Source organism: Eulemur rufifrons, chromosome 2 (genome assembly GCF_041146395.1).
Source record: "Eulemur rufifrons isolate Redbay chromosome 2, OSU_ERuf_1, whole genome shotgun sequence".
Classification (NCBI taxonomy): Eukaryota; Metazoa; Chordata; class Mammalia; order Primates; family Lemuridae; genus Eulemur; species Eulemur rufifrons.
In genome coordinates this window covers 70,741,449-70,749,502 of record NC_090984.1, presented here as the reverse complement: position 1 = coordinate 70,749,502, position 8,054 = coordinate 70,741,449, and positions in this window count along the sequence as shown.

Below are 8,054 nucleotides of genomic sequence, written 5' to 3'. Positions count from 1 at the left end.
ATAGCTGTAGCTTGCTGATTGGCATCATATAAGTGAATCTGAACTTCCAAATAGGCATGTTTCACATTTCTGAATATGTGAATAAATGAGTTGTTCTAGGGTATTCACTATACATGCACACACACATTTTGATCATTGGCAACTTTTTCCTGGATTACTCAAGCTTGAGTCAAGTATGTTCACCCACTCTGCCTTTCACCATGCCATCTCTTCGTACATCCGCAACTATCTGGCACAGGGTGAAATCATGATTTAGCAAAAGGGCAAGTAGGGGGCAAAATGGAGTGCTATCTTCCCTAATTGCTATTTAAAGGAGACAATAAAAAGGATGAAACAAATTAAATTAGCAAAGAAGCAAGAGCATCCCAATGAACTGGCCAAGATAATCAACTTGGAAAATTAGCTATTAAACCTCCACACATGCTAATTTTCATAATTTTTTGTGTGTGCATGTGAAACAAAACCCCCCATTGAAATTGCTGGTATGAAGGTGCTCTTCATTTCTCTGAGATAAGTCATTTGCATTTGGCCTTGATGAAGTTGGAAGTGAGGCTTTTTTAATGGCTTTGTTCATCATTTCCCATTTCAGTGCCAGAGGGTTTTGATTGGAGTTGGGGAAGTATGTGAAAAAGGAGAGAAGTGACCTCAGACTAGTCACCTTTCTGAGTTCTTCTACTTTATTTTATTCTCATTTCCAACTGTGTATGTTAGAGTATGGATTTTGGTTTTTATTATCTTAACCTTTATGTATCATCATCATCATCATTATAATTTAAAATATCTGATTTTTATTGACTTACAGACTATCGTCCATAAATTTGTTATGGGATTTAAGAATTTCTATTTATATTTTTAATCTTTTCTACCTCATCATCTCCTGTTCTCAATGTTAGTTCTTCTTACATATAGGTCTTCATCCTTATAAAGAGCTAATTGTTTATTACTCCTGGCAGTCATTGAAATGAAAACAAGCATAAATAAAATCTTCAGAGAATAAATATCCATGCTTACTTTTACCCAATAATTATAACTTTGTAGTCTGTGAGCTGTTACTAAATGCAAAATAAGTAGCCAAATGAATTTATCTGAGATTCTCCTTTTGCACTTTCTTTCTCTTCTTTGCTTTGCTAAATCATTATTGCTGCCCAGGGTAAAACAGGGATTAGAGTACATATTTAAACAGGAAAAATTTTAATAGAAATAAAAGCAATAAATTTGTATGATTCATAATCAAGAATTGTGAGGGTCACTGTCCTGAAATTTATCTATTCAGATAAGAATGTTTTAATTAAGGATTAAGAACATATCTTTACCTAGTGGATTGGTAGCATGGCCTACTCCTCTTTTTCCTGAATTAGCATCATGGAGCTATTTTTTTTTAATTGAATATTTGAATCTACCCCTAAAGAAAATAGTTTCTATAACCCTTTTCCTCCACATGTGAATAGCTGCATTCCTGAACTTAAAGCAAGACTGAATAATCTCAGAATTCTCAGACCAGAATTCCAGAGGAACTCAGACACGTTATAGAGCAGCTTCCCAGTAGGATTTTGCGTGCCCTGGGTTGCAGAAAGAAGTCCAAACTTATGCCTGGTACCCAGAAGTCCAATGTTCAAGCTAAATGATGCTCTGCATGTTCAGTGTTATTTATTCTTTATGATTTCTGAGAAAGAAAAAGAAGACTAACTGAAAAGAGAAACTCCAAATCAAAATGAATAGATGGTACTTCAAGCCAAGTGTCTGATATATTAGTGTTAATTTTAGCTAAATAGAAGATGCCTGGTAGCATGCAATTAGATTAAAATACATTTTCACTAGAAAGACAAAAAGGTGTTACCTTTTGAGGTAGAGATAAATAGCCCTTGATAGATACACACCCTTGCAATTGTGCATTAATGTTAACTTTACACATTTTAAATTTCTTTATCAGAATAGGATGATGTGTGTCCCTGGTTTCCAATTGTATTAAAACATTTAAAATGAAAAACATGCATACAAAACTGTCACACCCCACCTCACAAATGAATTCCTGCTTTGTTAGGAGTCAACACGTTAGATTCTCAAGAAGGCAAACATCTATTAATAAATTAAAGTTGCTGGTATGTTATTTTAGATACACTCAAATTGCTTTATTGCCTGCTAAGTTTCATTCCTGAAATATTTCTGAGTATCTACTGCTTCCCAGGGTACTATAATATATTTATTCTGGGGAAACAGTATAAGGGATGAATAAGACATACCCCCTTCTCCTAAAGATATGGAGTTTGATGACAGACAAGCAAACATTACTATGCAACTTGGGAAATGAAGCGTTTTTGTTGTAAAAGATAAAGCACAATATTTGCACTTTGAAACAACTTCATCCATCTTGTTCCTCTGGGTTGAAGTTAATTCTTTATTGTTCATTAAATCTTATGGTTGCCTTAGAGTGAAAGGAAAAATGACAGATGATAGCCCAACTCTATTCTAGGGGGGTTATATTTTAAAATAATACATCCTCCTCTCAAAGAATCATGGACCTTAAGAGTTGAAAGAATATGCTTTTTAAAAGTAAAATTTAAATGAAAACTGACCTGATATAGGAAAAGAAATTAAAACTAAACTTGAGAAACATTAATCTAGGTCACATGGCAAATAAATAGGCTTTTATGATCTGGGTTCTAGGTGCGTGTGGTAGGTTAAAGACGACAGCAAATTCTTTGCCGCTCTGTCCATAGAGAGACGTAGACCCCCTTTCCTTGAGTCTAAATGGTCTGTATCACAATTTTAACAAGTAGAATGCAGCAGAAATAATGCTGTGCTAGTTTTCCAGATCCAGACCATGAGAAACTCGCAGCTTCCACTTCCTGTCTCTTGGAACACTCACTCTTGGAATCCGGCCACCATCCTGTGAGGAAACCTAAGCAGCCCCACAGAAGGTCCCTTGTGAAGAGGAACCAAGAACCCTGGCCAAGAGCCCCAGTCAAGCTCTCAGCTGAGAGTCTATACCCAAACTGCCAGCCATGTGAGCCATACTGCAAGCGAATCCCCCAACCCCAGTCTAGCTACCTTAGTTGACACCAGGTGGAACAAATGTGAGCTTCCCAGATGTGCCCTTTCTGATTTCCTGACCCACAAAATTATGAGTAAAATAAAATTATCTTGGGGGTAGGGTGGATTGTTATGCAGTAATAGATCATCAGATCAGAACCTAATGATTAATACTGTAATGGTATACATATACCACATTTTATTAAAACACACCATCAACTCTATGTGTAAAGTGGTTATGAGTACAGGTTCTAGAGTCAAATTGCCTGGGATCCAGCTGTGTAACCTTATACAATTTAATCTCTCTGCCTCCGATACTTCTTCTGTAAAATTAGGTTAATTATAACCTAAGTCACAGGGTTTTTGAAAGAATTAAATGAGACAATTCACATAAGCATTTAGAAAGTGTCTAGCACATAACTAACATTTTTGAGAATTCACTGTTACCATTATAGGAAAATGTACTGAAAAATTAGAAACTATTGATTTTTTTTTTTTTTTTTGAGACAGAGTCTCACTCTGTTGCCCAGGCTAGAGTGAGTGCCGTGGCGTCAGCCTAGCTCACAGCAACCTCAAACTCCTGAGCTCAAGCGATCCTCCTGTCTCAGCCTCCCGAGTAGCTGGGACTACAGGCATGCGCCACCATGCCCAGCTAATTTTTTCTATATATATTTTTAGCTGTCCATATAATTTCTTTCTATTTTTGGTAGAGATGGGGTCTCGCTCTTGCTCAGGCTGGTCTCGAACTCCTGAGCTCAAACGATCCGCCCACCTCGGCCTCCCAGAGTGCTAGGATTACAGGCGTGAGCCACCGCGCCCGGCCGAAACTATTGATTTTAAATGGACTTTGAAAACACATCTGTTCACAGCTTGAGGGCTTGTCTGTCTACATATCAGATTCTTCAGCTTTACTTTCCTCAGCTTTCCATATAAAATCATGAGAATTTCAATGACTATCTCCCTCAGGGTTAATTTGCTGTTATCCCAAGCTCTTATATCTCATGTACTGTGAAAATATTGTTTCAAGAAATGGTCTTCTCATCACAATCGTGTATCTCAATTGTGTGAAGTATATAATGACTTGCCATGTTAGCAAGATAAATCCATGGTTAATTTAATGTGAGTATTTGAGATTTATTTATTTTTTCTGGCTCTATGAATTTGACCATTTCTCCCACTTAATTTTTTTCCCTGCTTTTAGTTAGAAGCAGCATTCCAACAAGTAAATCCAGAAGATAAATTTGCAAATAGCAGTTTCCAAACTTTTGAGTTGTTCAAATTGAGCAAGAGTTCCATCCCCCTGAGTATTTTAAAAATTGTTTATCCTGCTCTTATATGTTACCTGATTCTGCTACTACAAATCAATCAGATAGCCTGTCATTTATCTTAGGGTTGAAAATTAATTTTGAGCAGCTCTGCTAGCTGTATCTTGAGAGAGAGCTTATAGGGAGGAAAATCAAAGAAAAGCTAAAAACAAAAAAAAAGGAAAAACAAAAAACACCCACAGGTTTGCAAATTGAGGTCTGAATAATAAACCAATCTCATTAAATGAATGTTGTTAATCCAAAGACAATTAGTCTTCCTGTGAGACGTGCATGTAGGAGCATATTCAAAATATGTAGATTGTTGTCAGGAACTCAGAATAGTATCACATATCAACCCATAATAATCTCTTGACAGATTATGAATGGCATTACTTGAAATATCTTAATTTGTGCATCGGGTTCTTCTAAATGGGAAATTCCCTGAATATTTGTGCAAAATGAAGGCAAAAAACACTATAAATTGAAATGAAATAAAAGGAGTTTATTTCCAAGCCACAGCTTAGAATCATCTCTGTTTTGAATGTTGCTGGCAAAGAATGTATTCTTGATTAAGCTTTGTTGATAGGCAAAATGTAGAGCACATTTCCAGTTCCTTAAGTCTCTGAGACTCTAGAAATCCAATTCTGAGCTACATAAAATAGATCAGCACAATTTCCCCTACCCTCTAACCCCCACCCTTGCCAAAAAAAAAAAAAAGCAATACCCAACCAGGATAAAACTGACAGCATATAACAGAATTCATAATTTCTAGGGTGCTCTCTGCACATGTATACAAAAATGTGTTGTTTTTTTTTAAATAGTGTCATGGAGGGCAACAAAGTTAGAAGGTTTTAAGAAGGGGTTGGCCAATACCAATGCCAAAGGAGAAAGAGAAAAAGATGGAAGGAATGGGGAAGGACTGAGAGACCAGCATCTTTGAGGAGGGGAACTGGGAGAAATTCATGATGGAATTGTATCCTGTGTTAACAGAATCGCTTCCAGAGACAGCTGGGCCAGAAGTTGCTGCTCCGCAAATTTGTAAATATCTTATAGAAATGAGAATGAGAACACCAGGGATCAGTTCCCTATTCCACCACTGGCCAATTGTATGATTTTTAGAAATGTCATTAAATATTCTGCATTTGTCTTCCCAGATGTATAGTAAGAGCAATCACCACATACCCGCAACTTGTCCTACTGAAATCTCTGAACCAGAATTCTTTTAAAGTCTATGCTATGCAACTTATAACTTAAATGATACAGTTTCAAGGTTATAATTTTTGTCATCCCCATTCCAAGAGCCTGTCCAAAGTGTGAACCTTAATGAGCACTTAGGCCACACTCTTTTTTAAACTACTACTTTCTCAGCGATTTGTTAGTTCTGCTTCTTACATTACAGGCAGGCTGAAAACCTCCACAAAACCACAGAGAATATCATTAGTTTCTTATTTTTATTATTATCATTGGCCCTTAACTACAGGTCTCCTTCTTGGCAGCTCCCCCTCTATGGCTACATTTCAGTCATCAGATTAACTCCAAATACACGGAGTCTCCCAGCAAATATTAAGTCTAATAAAAACATTACCAAAAGGTATTAAAAGGTGAGCCTGCGTGTTTTGCATTTCCTCTGGAGTCCTACTCCTGGTAATTTACATAACTGCTTCAGAATATTCAACATGCATTTTTAAATGTCACTGTTTGTAGGGATTATTTGTATATTGCTCTTAATTAACTTCACTTCAAAATCTGGTTGGTCAGAATTTTTTTTTTTTTTTTTTGGTATATCACATCTCCTGGTCTCACTAGCACTGGTTTAATTAGGTTCTCAGCTTGCTTTCACCTAGATCAAAAGCAGGAAGAGGGGACTTGAGAAGGATTATCATAATAAATACAATACACTTGCTCGTTCTTTGGCTCCTCATTCTGTATGTGGTTTTCTTATTTTTTGGTTTGTACCACAGAGATAATGAATGCACAACATGTCTATTCTACCTATGATAATGCATTCACGGTACAACAAACACTTAACAATTAAACCAACAACTGTGTTATTTAAAAACTAAACCTAGTTTCAAGCTCAGCATTTTGTCTCAAGAGAATGAAGAATAAATAACTCATACTATGTTTTAAATGGTCTACACTCTTTCAGAAACCATGACATCAAGAAAGAAATGTCATCCAAAAACTTCACTCATGAAGTCATAGTAATTTTTAAATCGACAGAGAATTCACAGAATAGAATCACCTATAATCAGAACAGGCAAAAAGAAATGCAAGAGATCTCAGATTCAAAGAAAATGAGATATATATAAAACACCAGCTAGAGGAAACTTTGTGCATATCATTCAATCTTTTGATGTTCGTTTGAAACTTTTTCAAACAATACAGAAGTATACAGTATAAAAAATAAAAGTTTATCTTATTCTCTCACAATCCTACAACTAAGTCCCATTCCCTTTTATGGGTAACTATTGCTCAGAATTTAGTGTATAAACATTTTCAAAACATTCTAGTGCCATACATATACCTTGACATGTATATATAATGTTTATAAATATAATCATACAAATAATATCCATATGGATGTATACATTTATGCATTCATTTAATGATTTTCCTTTTGATGAACATTCAGGTTGTTGAATATCCTAACATACATCTTTGGGCACATGTTGAAATATTTTTGGAGTATATAGTCCTAGGAGTATAATTGCTAGTTCAAAAGATATGAACATTTTTATTTTGATATCTACAGCTTCCAAATTTTGCTTCTAAAAAATAAGGCAATTAAACTCTCACTAACTGTGTATGAAAGTGAGTATTTCTCTAAACTTATCCACATTGGACATTGTATCACCCTTTCATATTTTCCAGTACAATTATGAGTTTATTCTTTGCTGTATAATTTCAGTGGAATCTTGGAAAAGAACACTGAAGTAAAGCATATCCTCAGTCCTCTACCTTTTTCTAAAGTTACCACTAAGTGAAATATCTAAAACCAGGAACAAAATATATAAATATTTTTTCTGAACAAAATTTGGCTAAACACACACAAATGGTTATCTCTCAAAGATCCATACATGGCGGGTGGAGTGACCAATCTGGAATTCTTTAAAAATGCAAAAGGGACATTAGGTTGCAAACACCAGAAAGCCACAGTTGCTTCTGAAATTTTATGTAGTTCAAACCATAAGAAATTGAGAAATGTTTAAGATTGGAGACAGTTTGGTAGTTGAGAGCACCCAAAAATATTTGCCATCATGGATTTTTAAAATAAAATACATAATAACTGTATATTACTAGGTATGGTTACAAATAAAAATCCAACTAACTTTACTATTATAACAATTCAACACTATTGTCACTAGTGGCACTAACCATGAAAAAATTTGTCCAGCCTTTGTTTGAATGAAGACAACAGAGAGAGAAAGGCACATAACGAACCTCTATAACAGCTCTATAACCTATAACCTCTATAACAGCAAAAATAATTAAAACAAGTGTAAATTTGCACATTTTGATCAACAGAATGGAGAAATCAAAAATATACCATCTCAATAGATACAGAAAAGGCATTCAACAAAATTCAACATTCTTTCATGATAAAACCTCTCAACAAATTAGATATAGAAGGAACATACTTCAAAACAATAAAGGTTATATATGACAAGCCCATAACTAACATCATACTCAATGGTGAAAAGTTGAAAGCTTTTCTTC